This window comes from Desmodus rotundus, chromosome X (genome assembly GCF_022682495.2).
Source record: "Desmodus rotundus isolate HL8 chromosome X, HLdesRot8A.1, whole genome shotgun sequence".
NCBI classification, from domain to species: domain Eukaryota; kingdom Metazoa; phylum Chordata; class Mammalia; order Chiroptera; family Phyllostomidae; genus Desmodus; species Desmodus rotundus.
This window is the reverse complement of record NC_071400.1, coordinates 41,684,608-41,700,817: the sequence shown is the minus strand read 5'-3', so window position 1 is coordinate 41,700,817 and position 16,210 is coordinate 41,684,608. Positions and strand designations below refer to the sequence as shown.

Here is a 16,210-nt window from a genome sequence, read left to right as displayed (position 1 = left end):
AGGGGGCATGGTGGGGTGAATATGTAGACAACTATACATGAACAACAGTAAAAAATGAAAAAAAGATTTACCTAATGCCCTGCTCAGGATAACTGTGGCTCCTCAAAGTGGGATTCAATTGAGTTCTTATGAAATTGTGTATGGGTGATGATTTCAGGGTGTGATTGGGATGGAAGATATGTATATAGATCATGAAGTGAAGATAAAGAAATGTATACAACATTTAAGTCAGACCTTAGCTGTAATTAATGATCTTGCTCATATTAGAGACCTCTCCCCCACGGGTTTGGCTACATTCCTTTGAGCCTATAGATAAGGTGCTACTCAAGACTTGGAAGACAGGATCTCCAGAGAGCCAACTAGAAGAAAAGTGGACTGAACCTTAGGAAATACTCCTCACTGCCAGCACTGTGGTGAAGTTGAAAAGTATAAAACCTTGGATTCATCACGCCCGAGTAAAGAAAGCACTGGAGGAGCAATGGACCACTGAACTGCAAGAAGACCTACAAATCATCTTTTGAAAACAATGACTTATGTTCTTTTCATTACTCTTTGTTTGACCTCATGTTATGGACAACTTATCCCTTTCAAACAAAATGAATATATTTGAGTATATTTAGCAAAACATGTTCTAAACATCTCTGACTTTTGTCTTGCAGGATGAACTTATGTTGAACAAACTTTGACTTCATGTCTTATATGTGTTTGTACTCCCCTGGAAAGCCTTTGAAATTATACTTTGTTTAAGCATATCAGTAAGAAAATTACCTACTCTGATATATTTATAATAGGGGACCTGTAGTAGCTCTAAAGGACAGGGAAATGTTTTCCTTAAAAATCACTAATGTGGCCCCAGCTAGAGAGTGTGCAACTTCTGTCAACTGTACTAAAAACTGTTTAAGAACAATGTAACAATAGCCAGAGGGGAGTAAGGAGGGGATAGTGGGGAGAGGGGTCTACAGGAGCTACTATAAAGGACACAAGGACAAAATCAAGGGGGAGGATAGAGGTGGGGGAGGGAGGTGGGATTGGCTGGGGTGGGGTGGAGGGATAGGGAGAAAATGAAGAGAATTGTAACTGAATAAAAATTTTAAAAATTAAATATTGAAAAAATAAATAAAAATAAAAATAGCAACATGCCCAGTCTAAACAAACAAACAAACAAAAACACTGTTTTGCTCTTTTGACAGATGTGAAAATGAACTGCACCACCACCCCTAGTATATCTCGTGCCTTTGGTCATGCTAAATTGCCTGCAGGATGATTTCTAATATGAGGCCTTATCTATGAGCAAATATATATATGGAAAAATATAGGATCAGTTAACATTAATTTAGTGCCTACCAAGTTATTTAGCTTATGTATTTATTTCATTTTATTTTATGCTTTCTAGACCATAAGCAGTAGGTGACATCTCTGTTTTACAGAGAAATAATCTAAGTTTGAGAGGTTAAGCATGTTTTCTCAAATTTACACAGCCAAAATTAACTAGAACATTTTAAATGCCTAATAAATAGCTCTCATGTAATTAAACCTCTTCTATACCAGATAAGAGCTCTACAAAATGCATTATTTAACTAACATTAGTCCACCCCCTCCAACTGAAAGAGGTATGATTACTCCATTATATAGGGAACTATTGACTAGATAGCCCTTTAAGAAATGGTTTGCCAACCCTACTCTAGTCCAACCTTGCACCTCTGCTCCCCACAGTGAGTTATATTCTTATAAAGAGTCAGTGTTTTCCCCCCAAACTTGTTTGTGCCAGCTGTTTTTTATTGCAATAATTCAACCTAATTGCATGTATATCAACCAATGTCATGTAAATTTAACACAAAAAATAGAGATTTGGGAGAAAATCACTCTGCTGTGTGGAGAATGGATTAAAAGAGGAAAGAATATAAGCTGGAAGACAAGTTTGGAATTGTAGTGACTCAGGTGTGATTTGACTAAGATGATCAGTAGAAGTCAGAGGTGGGTTCCAGGTATATTTTGGCACTACAATCAGCATGATTTGCTGATGTACTTACTTTGGGAAGGAGTAAGGCATATAAAGAAATCAATATTTCAGAGAAAAAGCATCAAGGTTTCAGAGCAAGGAATCAAAGATTTCATACTTTTCTGGATAGAAAAACTATGTGAATGAATGTTGATGCCATTAATTGGAATGGGAAAAAAATTGTGCATGGAAGCAACCTTGGTAGAAAAGCAGTTTCATTTTCAACATATTGTTTGATATTGATGTGAGATATTAGCATGCTGATTACTTTTTAAGTATATTTTGATTATCCCATTACAGATGTCCCAATTTTTTCTCCCCTTTATCTCCCTCTGCCCTGCACTCCCCTCCCTCCAGCATCTCCCCTCCCTTAGTTCATGTCCATGGGTCATGCATATAACTTCTTTGGCTTCTCCATTTCCTATATTATTCTTAACCTCCCCCTGTCTATTTTGTATCTACCAATTATGCTTCTTATTCCCTGTAACTTTCCCCCCATTCTCCCCCTCCCCACTGATAACACTCCATGTGATCTCCATTTCTGTGATTCTGTTCCTATTGTAGTTTGCTTAGTTTTTGGTTTTGTTCTTTACGTTCATTTGTTGATAGTCGTGAGTTTGTTGTCATTTCATTCTTCATAGTTTTTGATCTTCTTCAATTTCTTAGATAAGTCCCTTTAACATTTCATATAATAAGGGCTTGGTGATGATGAACTCCTTTAACTTGACTTTATCTGGGAAGCACTTTATCTGTCCTCCCATTCTAAATGATAGCTTTGCTGGGTAGAGTAATCTTGGATGTAGGTCCTTGCCTTTCATGACTTCAAATACTTTTTTTCAGCCCCTTCCTGCCTGTAAGGTTTCTTTTGAGAAATCAGCTGATAGTCTTATAGGAACTCCTTTGTTGGTAACTGTCTCTTTTTCTCTTGCTGCTTTTATGATTCTCTCCTTATCTTTAATCTTGGGCAACTTAATTATGATGTGGCCTATTATGTTTCTTCTTGGATCCAACTTCTTTGGTATTCTCTGAGCATCTGGTTTTGCATGTCTTGTTCCTTTGCCAGCTTGAGGAATTTTTCCCTCGTTATTTTTTCAAATAAGTTTTCAATTTCTTGTTCTTCCTCTTCTCCTTCTGGTACCCCTATGATTCAGATGGTAGAATGTTTAAAGTTGTCCCAGAGTTTCCTAAGCCTCTCCTTATTATTATTATTTTTTAAAATTCTTGTTTCTTAATTCTGTTTTGGTTGAATGTTTATTTCTTCCTTTTGTTCCAAATTATTGATATTAGTCCCAATTTCCTTCCCTTTACTGTTGGTTCCTTGTATATTTTGCAACCAAACTCAATCATTTCTGTGGGCATCCTGATTATCAGTGTTTTGAATTCTGCATCTGATAGGTTGTCTGTCTCCTCATTGCTTAGTTCTTTTTCTGGAGTTTTGATCTGTTTTTTTACTTGGGTCATATTTCTTTGTCTTGGCACACCTATTACATTGTAAGGGATGGAGTCTTAAGTATTCATCAGGGTGGGGCCACTCCACCGAGTTTTGGCACTGTATGTGTGAGAGGTGTCAGAGAGGAAACAACGTCACTTGCTAGCTTACTCAGCTCTTGCCCCACTTTCTGTCGCTTCCCTTACTTCCTACAAGTGGATTGTACCCTTTCAGAGCTGATTCCCAGGTGGGTGGGCTTGTGTATATTCTAGGATCCTGTGGGCTTCCCAAACATACTCTCCTGTGAGACTGGGAGTTTCTCCCACCACCACAACCTCCTCAGGTTTTTACAGCCAGGTGTTTTGAGGCTTTATTTCCCCATGCTGAAACCCTGGATTGAGTGGTTTGTCTTGCTCCCCAGTTGTTTCTCCTGGCTTATCTGCATCTGAATGTGGGAAATCCTATCCACCAGCCACTGCCTCACCCCTCCCCCAGTATGCTGCTGCATTGCCTCATGTCCTCTCCACCCCAGCTTCTCACCCCTCTTACCAGTCTGAATGAATGTTTCTTCTTTAACTCTTTGGTTGCAGACTTCCATATAGATTTATTTTCTGGCAGTTCTGGTGGTTTTTTGCTTTTAAATTGGTTGTTATCCTTCTTTTGTTTGTGTGAGGAAGTGAAGCATTTCTATCTGCACCTCCATCTTGGCTGAAACTCTTAGCATGCTGTTTTCAAGTAGACAGCTAGAAATCTGAAATACAAATTTGAAAATCATAAGCATCAGATGGAATTTAATCCATGAGAACTAATGTGCTTTGCTAGTGAGAGTAAGTAATGAGAGAAGAAGATCCATAAAATGTATGGAAGAGTGCCAACATTTAGAGTCAGTTATAGGATGAGAAGCCAACAAATAAGCCAGAATTAGAATAACCAGCTAAAGTAGAACAAAAATCAGGAGAGACTAGTTTCACAAAAGCTGGTATGGACTTAATTGTGTTCCCTATTAATAGGACAAAGGCCCCTTTTCCAGGCCCTCTTTGCCAGAGCTAGCCGGACCCCATAAAGCATGAATGTCTCTTGTTTAATGAGCCTCCATCATCAGGACTAGAAAATTACTGGAAGCACCCTGAAGGCACCGAGGCTCTGGGAGCTTACAAAATAGGACATGCCAGACTGCAATGACTCACCCCTGCACCTGAAGATAACATCAAAACAAGCTGCAACCTATACGAGACCAACTGAAACATCTTGCTCTACAACCACCCCAATTACCTCATAAAAGCTCAAAAGCCCTACATTTCGCTGCTGGTTTATCTCTCCACGCCAAGCCCCTCTCCGCTCTTGGAGAGTGAATAAAAGAGCTTCAGTCCCTGCATTTCTTTTCTTTGTGATTTCTTTCACAGCCTACATTACTGACAACCCTAACATTTTGGTGGCCCTTATGGAGACATTCTCTATCTCCCTCTCTTCCACATCCTGAGACTTGTGACTATGAGAGCAGTGGTCAGTGGGAGCTAACCCAGGCTTACCCCCTAATCCTGTTTCTTCAAGGTTTGAAGAGAGGATTCTAATCCTTTCCCATTTGTACAGACTCTGTGGACAGCCTCCTCCTCACCCACCTTCACGTCCAGTGATTGGTAAGTCTCTCTGACTCGTTTTTCTTTTTGCTGTTCTGCCTGGGTGTTTTTTCTATTTTGTCTTCCAAATCACTAATTTGATCCTCTGTTTCATCTAACCTACTGTTTATTATTTCCAGTGTATTATTTGTTTCAGATATTGCATTCTTTATTTCTGACTGGTCCTTTTTTGTGCTTTCTATGTCTTTTTAATGCTATTGAAAATAGCATTATAATCCTTATAATCATTACTCTAAACTCTATCTGATAAATTGCTTGCCTCCATTTCATCTAGATCTTCTGGAGAATTCTCTTGTTCTTTTGTTTGGGGTCTATTTCTTTGTCTTCCCATTTTGGCTGCTTCTTTGTATTTTCCACCTTAGTAAAGTAATCAGTGATATAGCCTAATCAACATTAAGCTGTAATCAACGGCCAGGCTTAAGCACCACAGGGTTGGGCAGAATAATTCCTGTGGGAAGGGCTACTGCTTACCCTCAGGCTGATGCCACTTGTAGGAGAGTGCTCTGCCTGAGAAAGATGAGTTCTGCAGTATGGGGAATGACTCAGCACAGGGGTCCTGGTGGCTGTTCCTTCAGTTCTCTCTCCAGAGCCACCAACCTCAGACTTTCCTCAAGTGTCTCTAGTCCACTCTGCCCTACCTTTGCTGGAACCCAGGGTAAGTGGCTGCAAATGACAATTGTATGTGTTACCCCTTTCAGAGGCTCTCTGCATCTCCAGCTGTCTCTCCCTCGCAGACAGAAACACTGCTGCTTTTCCACAGCTAGATGTTATCTGGGTTCTTTTCTGGCTCTGGTGTGGTGGGCTGTGAAGCCCAGCTTGGGATTTAGACCCCACACTTCTCAAGGGGAACCCCCTGGCCACTGAAATATCCCTCTGAAACTTCAGCTCTCACCCATGGGAGCCTAGCCAGCCCTCTCATGCCTCCTCTGCACTCCCTACCAGTCTCGTGGTGAAATGGTTTCTTCTGCCTGTCCATGGTTATAAGCCTTCTCTCCATCTGGTGTTCAATTAGTTATTCAGGATGATTTCTCTACAATTTAGTTGTAATTCCAAACTGGTCCCGGGAGGAGGTTAGTGTAGCTTCTACTTACTCCTCTGCCATCTTGAATAATCAGTAGTCTCTCGGAATGTTGGGATGTTAGCATCCACCCAATTGAAAATTATAGTTCTTTAGTCATCTCCTGCTTGAAAACACTGGCATTGGGTTTATTGCTTTCTGGGGATTTGGTCTTAGAAGGGATGCCTCCTGACCATTTCCCCTTCTAGCTTTAGTCTTGTCCTATGACTCAAGGATGCCTGGCTCTAAGACTGATCATTTAAAAAAAAATTATTGTTGTTCAATTATAGTTGTCCCCATTTCCCCCGCATTACTCTCCCCTTCCCTGCCCACCCCACTCCCACATTCAATCCTCTCCCTGTTGTCCTTGTCCATGGGTCCTTTATAGATGTTCCTTGACTTGACTTGATCCTTCTTTCCCCTATTATCCTCCTCCCCCCTCCCCTCTGGTCACTGTGAGTTCATTCTTAGGGTACAATCCCAGAAGTGGAATTGCCTGGTCAAAAGGCAGTTCCATATTTAGTTTTCTGAGGAAATTCCATACTGTTTTCCATAGTGGTTGCACCAGTCTGCATTCCCAGGACAGTACACTAGGGTTCCCTTTTCTCCACAACCTTGCCAGCACTTGCTGTTTGTTGATTTGTTTATGGATGGCCATTCTCACCAGTGTGAAGTGGTGTCTCATTGTGGTTTTAATCTGCATCTCTCTGAAGGCTAGTGATGCAGAGCATCCTTTCATATATCTATGGGCCCCTCTGTATATCCTCCTTGGAGAAGTGTCTGTTCAGGTAGGACTGATCTTCATGGTCGATCTGCCTTTAGATTCAAGAATGCTTGGCTCTGGTGGCAGATCTCTAGGATGCCTGAGATGGGACATCCCTCTCAGACCTTCCCTTCCCTCAGCATGTTCTTGTCCCTGAGATGTCCTTCCCTTTCTTTCTCATAGTTCTCATCATGGGCAACACCCAATTGACCCTGCCCAAAGACTCCCCAGTGGGATATCTCCTTAAGAAACTGAAGGCTCTGGGACTTATTTCCTCAAGCCCAAGCACTTGATTTTTTATTGCAATATGGTCTGGCCCCAATATAAGCTGGGTGACCAGGAAGTCTGGTCCATGAATGGATCTCTTAACTATAATACTATCCTCCAACTAGACCTTTACTGTTGCCATCTCAATCCTCTCCTTAGGTTTAGTTCTCAAAAGGAGACAAGATTTTAACCTTCAGTGGGATTCCAGAGATTCCAGGCGTCTTTCTCCTAACTATGCCTTTTTGTACAAATTTGCTTCACAAGTTCTTTATTTCCTTCATTTCTCTGACCATTCTATTTAAATATCTGCCACCACCCCCAACCAGACTGTAAAACACTCTAAACTCTCCTCCTGGAGACCTGGGAGCTGCTAAATCCTGGGAAAAATAGGGCAATTGATGCTACTCAGACTGATTGTGGGTTGCAAAAGCAGCAGAGTGACTGCCTCTCAATGCAGAGAAAAAAGTGACATTTTTAAACTTAAGCCACTTTTCTACCCCTTCACTTGACTTTTTAATACTCCCCCCCACACACCCACAACTCTCCTCCCTAATTCTCTTCCTCACTTTCCTCCTGTCCCAATTTCAGGTTGGGTTTCTTCTGGCCGTCTCCTTGGTGACCCCTAAGCCTGTGACCTGGCTCCCTCTCTGTGATATTGCTGGATTGGAGGGCATTATTTGGGTCCAGCCTCCCTTTTCAGTGTCAGACCTCTCCCAAAATTGAGGTCAGATATAGCAAGGGGCTTTGGACAAATTTTGGAGAGATAATTCTTATCAAAAGGGTGAAAACCTTAGCTATATCTCAGCAAATTAATTTAAGTTTACCTGCTTTTGCCTATAGAATGGATTTGGAGTTGTAGATAAATGTTTTATGCTTTGTTGGAGGTGTATTTCTTGAAAGTGAGAGTGTGTTTGCCAATAGAGGAATCTATGTTTGTAAGGATCATAAAATGTCTTCATAAAAGTCAATCTAAAGAATGCTGGCTATTTACTTTTTATTTTTGGAAACTGAGGTTTCTAAAAGTTCAAATTAACTTGGAAAGAAATTATGTGGTATTAATAATAGAAGGCATAAATCATGGAGATGAAATTTTGAAGAACAAGGATTGAAAGTGAATTGTTCTAGAGACAGTTATTTCTGAATGGATAAAAAAAGTTCATGAAAATTACAAAAAGATTCGTGAAAGATTGTAAAAGTTTTAAATTGGAAAAAAAAAACCAACCCTCAGTCAGGCTCCAGTACCCCTTCCTCCACTTAATTTCTCTCTGGTGACATTCTTTGACTCTGGTGGGACCCAGAGTTGTTTTTATTACTACAACTCCCAGTCCTCTATCTGGAAAATTTATCTTCTGTCACCAGGTTTCTGACCTTTTGGGGGAACAAAGCAGCCCCCCAGGCTCTTCCCTGCTTCTTGATTCCTTGGATTGAAGCCAAGAATTTTTCAAAAAAATTCCACCACTCACTAACAGTTCTTGAAGCTTTCTTTGAGAGTCTCAACAGGTCTTCTGGGTTGGTATATAGGACCTTCCATCCCCAGTCTTCTTAAAAGTTGTCAAAAGCAAATGAGAAAAATCTTGTGCTTTCTTTACAAAAATTAGTAATTAAAATTATTTGTACAGTCTTTATGTATTCAGCTTTCAGGTGTGTGCTCCTTATATGTTGTGTGTTTGTCTGTGTATTACATGTGGTATGTTTTCTGCCTCTGGATGGCATAACTAGGGTATGTTTTATTGGCCTAAAGAAATTAAATACTGATATAAATTAAGCAGGATCCTGCAGTTTGGACAAATTACTTGGTATCAAAACTGGTTTTAAATTTGATTAATGTTTTTAAAAGTGTATATATTTAAAATAATATACACTTTAAAATATATATGTATATTTGTTTTACAAGATTATGTTATAATCTTTCAGTTAAGCTTGTTTGACACCTTCCCAAAGTTTAAATTTTAAAAACTGAGAAGTAACTTTCGGGCATTCCCATGAGCCCTGGAATATGTCAAGGGTTTATTATCTCTCCTTATAAAAGTTTTTTGAGCTAATTAGGCCCATTTAATATGCTTGAGATTACATAGGAAGCTTTTCCATACAGAATAATAATAACTATGTTCTATTTGTATACATATATTTTTTATCAAAACAGATATTCTAGCCCTGGCTTGTGTGGCTCAGTGGATTGAGTGCCCGCCTATGAACCAAAGGGTCACCAGTTTGATTCCCAGTCAGGGCATATGCCTGGTTTGCGGGCCAGGTGCCTAGTGGGGGTTACGCAAGAGACAACCGCACATTGATGTTTCTCTCCCTCTCTTTCTCCCTCCCTTCCCCTCTGTCTAAAAATTAAATAAATAAAATCTTTTTAAAAACATACTTTAAAAATTGGTTATATGGGAATAAATGTACTGAAGATAATTATTATTTTTATGACATTGTTGGAAATATTGCTAATTTTAAATCCTTTTGTTTTCCATGTATAAGGAAACTTGTTTTTTCCCCAGAACAATTTGTAAATTATACTCTCATAGGCAATTTTGAAGCATTTCTATTTTTCTCCCAACCTAATTCCTCCAGAATTTGGCAACTCTTAATGAGTGAGTATTGTTTTCATGGCAATATGTTTGCTTGCATAAGCCCAATACAAATCTATTCTCTTTATAACAGCACCAATTTCCAAATGTGGTTTTATTAACCAACTCCTTGTCTGGAATGTCATGATTGAAAGAGTCATGCCTAGACTCTAGATGTTACCAGAAAGCCTTAAGGAATTAAGGTTGACTTTTGAAGCCAATAAGAGCCCCTTGGAGAAATGACCTGGTACCTTGCTTGGTTACATGATTCATGGCAGTCTTTCAAGGTAAGGAATAAAGGTTGATTTCCTAAAATATGGCAAGGAAGGAACCTCAAGACATGTTGGACACCTCAAGAACTTGAGGATCTACCCAAACTTATAGGTATTACAGGCAAAGCCATATGGCAACAGTGTGGCCTGGCTTCTGTGCCCTGGTCAGAAGGGCTGACTAAAGCTCAGTCTGAAGGTTGCTTGTGAAATTCCAGCAAAGAAGATTTCAAAGAGCCTATATGAACAATTGCTGTTCTTGTGTTCATGCAAATAATCAGGTCAAATTAAAGTGGGACTTAATTCATTTTCTTTAATAAAAATGAGGGTAGAGTTCCAGTCAAGATGGAGGCATAGGGAGAAACCATTCACTGCCTCACAGAACCAAAAGGAGGATAACAACCAATCTAAAGTCAATAAACTAGAAGTGCCAGATTTCAAAGTGCATGGAACTCCAACAACTAAGAAGTTAAAGAAACAGTCAACCAGACAAACCAGACAAGTGCACCAAGACAAAGAAATAGGGCCCAAATGAAAGAACAGAGCAAAACTCCAGAAAGAGGCTAAACAATGAGGAGATAACCAACCTATCTGATGGAGAGTTTAAATCCCTGGTAATCAAATGCTTACAGAACTGATTGAGCCTTGTGGAAAAATGAAAGAACAAATGAAAGATGCCCAAAATAAAACGAAGTAAAATATTCAGGGAACCAACAGTGACAGCAAGGAAACCAAGACTCAAAGCAACAATTTAGAACAAAAGAAGAAATAAACATCCAACTGAAACAGAATGAAGAAACAAGAATTCAAACAAAATGAAGAAAGGCTTAGGAACTTCTGGGGCAACTTTAAACATTCCAATATCTGAATTATAGGGGTACCAGAAGGAGAAGAACAGCAGCAAGAAATTGAAAACTTATTTGAACAAATAATGAAGGAAAATTTCCCCAATCTGGCGAAGGAAATAGACTTCCAGGAAGTCTAGGAAGCCCAGAGAGTCCCAACGAAATTGGACCCAAAGACACACACACCAAGGCACATCATCATTATATTACCCAAGATTAAAGATAAAGAGAGAATCTTTTTAAACATATATTTATTGATTATGCTATTACAGTTGTTCCATTCCCCCCTTCACTCCACTCCATCCTGCCCACCCCCTCCCTCCCACATTCCACCCCTTTAGTTCATGTCCATGGGTCATACATATAAGTTCTTTGACTTCTACATTTCCTATACTAGTCTTATCCTCCCCCTGTCTATTTTCTACCTACCATTTATGCTACTTATTCTCTGTACCTTTCCCCACTCTCTCTCCCTCTCACTCCCCCATTGATAACCCTCCCTGTGATCTCCATTTCTGTGGTTCTGTTCCTGTTCTAGTTGTTTGCTTAGTTTGCTTTTGCTTTTGTTTTAGGTGTGGTTGTTAATAACTGTGAGTTTGCTGTCATTCTTACTGTTCATATTTTTTATCTTCTTTTTCTTAGATAAGTCCCTTTAACATCTCATATAATAATGGCTTGGTGATGATGAACTCCTTTAACTTGACCTTATCTGAGAAGCACTTTATCTTCCCTTCCATTCTAAATGATAGCTTTGCTGGATACAGTAATCTTGAATGTAGGTCCTTGCCTTTCATGACTTTGAATACTTCTTTCCAGCCCCTTCTTGCCTGTAAGGTCTCTTTTGAGAAATCAGCTGACAGTCTTATGGGAACTCCTTTGTGTAACTGTGTCCTTTTCTCTTGCCCCTTCTAAGATTCTTTCCTTATCTTTAATCCTGGGTAATGTAATTATGATGTGCCTTGGTGTGTTCCTCCTTGGGTGCAGCTTCTTTGGGACTCTCTGAGCTTCCTGGACTTCCTGGAAGTCTATTTCCTTTGACAGATTAGGGAAGTTCTCCTTACCTACAAAGGAGTGCCTATAAGGCTACCAGCTGATTTCTCCAAAGAAATGTTATAGGCAAGAAGGGGCTGAAAAGAAGTACTTAAAGTCATGAAAGGCAAGGGCCTACATCCCAGAATACTCTATGCAGCAAAGCTATCATTTAGAATGGAAGGGCAGATAAAGTGCTTCCCAGATAAGGTCCAGTTAAATGAGTTCATCATCACCAAGCCCTTATTATATGAAATGTTAAAGGGACTTATCTAAGAAATTGAAAAAGATCAAAAACTATGAAGAGTGAAATGACAACAAACTCACAACTATTAACAAACAAACCTAAAAAAAATAAAAGAAAAACAATGAAAACAGCAAATAACTAGAACAGGAACAGAATCAGAGAAATGGACATCACATGGAGGGTTTTCAGTGGGGAGGGGAAGAAGAGGAGTAGGGGGGAAAAGATCCAGGGAAGAAGAAGCATAATTGGTAGGCATAAAATAGATGGGGAGAGGTAAAAAATGGTATAAAAAACAAAGAATTCAAAGAACTTATATGTATAACCCATGGACATGAACTAGGTTGGTGGAATGCTGGATGGTTGGGATGTGCATGGTGGAAGGGGAATAAAGAGGGGAAAATTGGGAAAACTATAATAGCATAGTCAATAAAATATACTTAAAAATAAAAAAAATAAAAATTAGGGTAATTTTAGGGACAAAAAATGTGTTTCAATGAAAATCACAATGTCCAATTGTCACCCACAAACTGAATTAAATCCTAATTTTTCTAGTTTTCTTCCAAGCGAATGTTTCACTTTTTTTCATCCCTTGACTTGGAATTATTGAGATCTAGTGATGCAGTGTCAGCCATACAGAACTTACCTATTACTTTGCCTCTCCTTTTTTGGGATTTTAAGGCCAATATCCAGTCCTGGTTTTTCCTGGCTAACTCCCTTCCTAGGAACTATAGGAACATTTTTTATTCTCACTTTTGGGCGATGTCTCCTCAAACATCTCATATTCTTCATTCAATGGAGTGTCCAGGCTCTGGGATATTTTCTCCATAAATGACCTCTGGCCACAGCTCTTGACCTTTGAGCTGTCCACTTCCACCCTCTCCCTCTTAATGACCCATAGCTGGATCCACAGGCAGGGACAACTCTATGTCCATAACCTGCCTGAAGCAATTACAGAAGAGACCTTTGTCCCTGTCCTCCAGAACCAGAATGGGGTCAGGTCATTAAGAATAAATGCATCTCAAAATCCAGAGGGGAGAATAGTAGGACAATAGTGGGGCCTTTCCAGGCCCTCTTTGCCAGAGCTAGCTGGACCCCATAAGGCATAACTGACTTTCTTTTATGAGTTTCTATCCTCAGGACTAGAAAACTACTGGAAGTGTCCTAAAGGTGCAAAAGGCTCTGGGAACGTATGAAACAGGACATGCCAGACCACATTACTGGACACCGCACCCAAAGATAACATCAAAACAAGCTGCAGCCTAACTGAAGTATCCTACTCTACAACCACTGCAATCACCTAATAAAAGCCTAAAGCCCCTATGTTTCACTGCTGGTGTATCTGTCCATACAAAGCCCCTCTCCCCTCTTGGAGAGTGAATAAAAAAAACTTTACTCTCTGCAGTTTCTTCTCTTTGTGAATTTTTTCACAACCTACATCAGGACCACCCTAACACCCCCCACCTCCAAATTCATATGTTGAATCCCCAACCCTTATTGTGACTGTTTTTGGAGACAAGGTCTTTGGGAAGTAATTAAGGTTAAATGATGTTCTAATGGTTGGGACCAAATAAGACAGGATTGGTAGTATCCTTGTAAGAAGAGGAAGAGGAACCAGAGAGGAGTTAGCTAGCTTTCTCTCTCTCTCTCTCTCTCTCTCTCTCTCTCTCTCTCTCTCTTTCTCTCTCTCTCTCTCTCTCTCTCTCTCCACCCCCCTCCATGAGGACACAGTCAGAAGATTGCTGTTGGCAAACCAGGAAGGGGTTATTACCAGAAACTAAACCCTGTAGGACCATCAGAGTTTAGTCCAAGGATCACCTTGGACTCCCCAGACTCTAGAACTATAAAAAATAAATTTCTATTGTTTTAGCCACCCAGTCTATGGTATTTGTCATGGCAGCCAAAGCTGACTAATGCAGAAGTCAAGAGGAGAATATTTCAAAAGAAAAAAGTGGGGGAGAAAAGGCATACAACTGTAATTGAATAACAATAAAAATTAAAAAAAAATAAATAAATGTATTCATTAAAAGTTATAAATTGTCAGATTTGACTTAAAAAAACAAACCACCAAGAAATCCAGCTGTACACTCTTATATGAGACATATCTACAGCAAAAGGACAGATGCAGTTTGGAAATGAAAAATGGAAAAATATAAATCGGACAAATACTAATTAAAAGTGGCAATATAGCTACAGTACTATGAAAGAATGATTAAGGATATGATCACTATGTTATGATAAAAAAATTTAAAAATTCACCAGGAGGAAAAAAAAAAAAGAAAAAAGTGGTATTGAGGAGTCAACTAAAATAAAAACAAAGCAGTGACTATTGATTGAACTCAGCAATACTGAGATAATTATTGATTTAACAAGAAAAATGTCTGAAAAACAGTGATGAATGTGGAAGCCAGAAAAAAGTGGGCTGAAGAGAAATGAAGAGGTGAGGATGTAGAGTTATCTACTACAGACAACTCTACTGGGAAATTTTGTTGTAAAGGGAATTAGAGAAGCAGAACAATGGCTGAAGGGTAACCTAAGTTCAAAACTTTTTTCCTTTCAAAAAATGAGTTAGTAGAAGATGTTTTGTGCTCATGGAAATCATTGCATAGAAACAAAGAAATTGATGAAAAAGATAGAGGAAATAACCAATTCAAAGAGCAAGTTAATTGAGAATTAAGATGTGTAACCTTCAAAGCATATGTTTAGAAACTGGTGTTTGGTGAGAGAATGGATGCTTACTTACTGGTAAGAGAAAGTAAGAGGAAAATAAGGGTGAAAGCAAGGGTGGAATTATAGACTTGGTGGTGGGAACAGATGGGAGTTTCTGTGATGGTTTCTACTGATATTTTCTCAATAAAATATGAATCAAGGTCAACAGATGGGAGTGAACATGAAGGAGGAGATATAGGAGGTGTGATCAGAGAAAAAGTTTGAAATAGTATTCATGGGAAGAAACAAAATGAGCTTCTTAGGGAAACATATTGGCATAATCAGGTAGAATTAAACATGAGTTTTCATGTTATTGTATTTTATATAAATGGAACCATACAGTACACAAAGTTTTTTCTGGCTTTCATACTCAGCATTATGTTTGTAAAATTGATCCATTCTATTTGGATAGGTATTTGGGTAGTTAGTCATGCTGACAACTGGTCTCATGCACTTTTCCATGGTGTCAACTGCTTCCTCCAAATAATAATAGAAACCCATTTCACTAATATACTATTCTAGCTCCTTTTATATATAACCACGAATCCCTCAGAATCCCTTTCAGTCTGTTTCTTAATGTATTATATGTAGATTTTGCTGTCCATCTACAGTGTAGAACCAACACAGCATTCCTTACTATAGGGATTGAATATTTGAGTATTTGGATTATTTTACTGACAGAAGATAGAAGATATTTTCCTTGATGTGGAATTAAAAGTTTGGGTTTTTTTCCCCCAGAAAATGGCCAATTTTATAGTGAATTTTAGGCCAGACCAATCATTTTCCATCTAAAGAAAACTTCTTTTCCTCTAAAGTACTTCTATTATTGGCCAATACACAACTGTCCCAGATTCCCTTCTGTAATAATTAGTGTTGTTGTTGATATATACACATCATGGCATTTAGATTTTTTAATTTTTTTTAAATTAAGATTTTTAAAAATTTGTTATTGTTGACACTGTTACAGATGTCCCCCATTTCCCTCACCCCTTTTCCCCCTCCATGAAGCCCCTGTTCCCCCATCTGGCCTTCACTACATTGTTGTCTGTGTCCATGGGCTATGCATGTATGCATATATGTTCTCTGGGTAATCTCTTCCAGTTCCCCCCACCCCCTCCCCTCTGAGATCTGACAGTTTTTCCATGTATCTATGCCTCTGGTTTTAATTTTTTTGTCAGTTTATTTTGTTCATTAGATTCCACATATGAGCAATTCCACTTCTGGGAATATATCGTAAGAACCTTGAAACACTAATTTGAAAGAATATATGCATCCTCAAATTCATTGTAGCATTATTTATAATAGCCGGCATCTGAAAACAGCCCAAGTGTCCATCAGTAGAGGAGTGGATAAAAAAAAAAAAAAACTGTGATAGATTTACACAATGGATTCTACACA

At 39.0% G+C, this 16,210-nt stretch overlaps 1 protein-coding gene and 1 long non-coding RNA gene across 10 annotated transcripts in view; one reads left to right on the top strand and one right to left on the bottom strand.

Annotated features, from left to right (window-relative positions):
- The window catches only part of RAB9B (RAB9B, member RAS oncogene family), an 87,790-nt gene that overhangs the window by 32,864 nt on the left and 38,716 nt on the right, over positions 1 to 16,210 (top strand). For 4 of the 9 annotated variants that reach the window (XM_045188484.2, XM_045188485.2, XM_045188486.2 and 1 more), the window contains one exon: positions 4,980 to 5,065. The exons of 1 other annotated variant lie outside the window; for it this stretch is intronic. The gene's annotated coding sequence lies outside the window, so the exon portion shown is untranslated. Of the gene's footprint in view, positions 1 to 4,979; positions 5,066 to 9,810; positions 10,004 to 13,230; positions 13,487 to 16,210 lie in introns of those variants that run through there. 4 more of the 9 variants (XR_011650798.1, XR_011650799.1, XR_011650797.1 and 1 more) reach the window with 4 other exon arrangements.
- LOC139440556 (uncharacterized) overlaps positions 1,191 to 16,210 on the bottom strand; it is a 44,676-nt gene continuing 29,656 nt past the window's right edge. The window contains exons 2-3 of the long non-coding RNA XR_011650801.1: positions 3,978 to 4,179; positions 1,191 to 3,139 (exon numbers count right to left, since the gene is read on the bottom strand). This is a non-coding gene — a long non-coding RNA (uncharacterized lncRNA). The remainder of the gene's footprint in view (positions 3,140 to 3,977; positions 4,180 to 16,210) is intronic.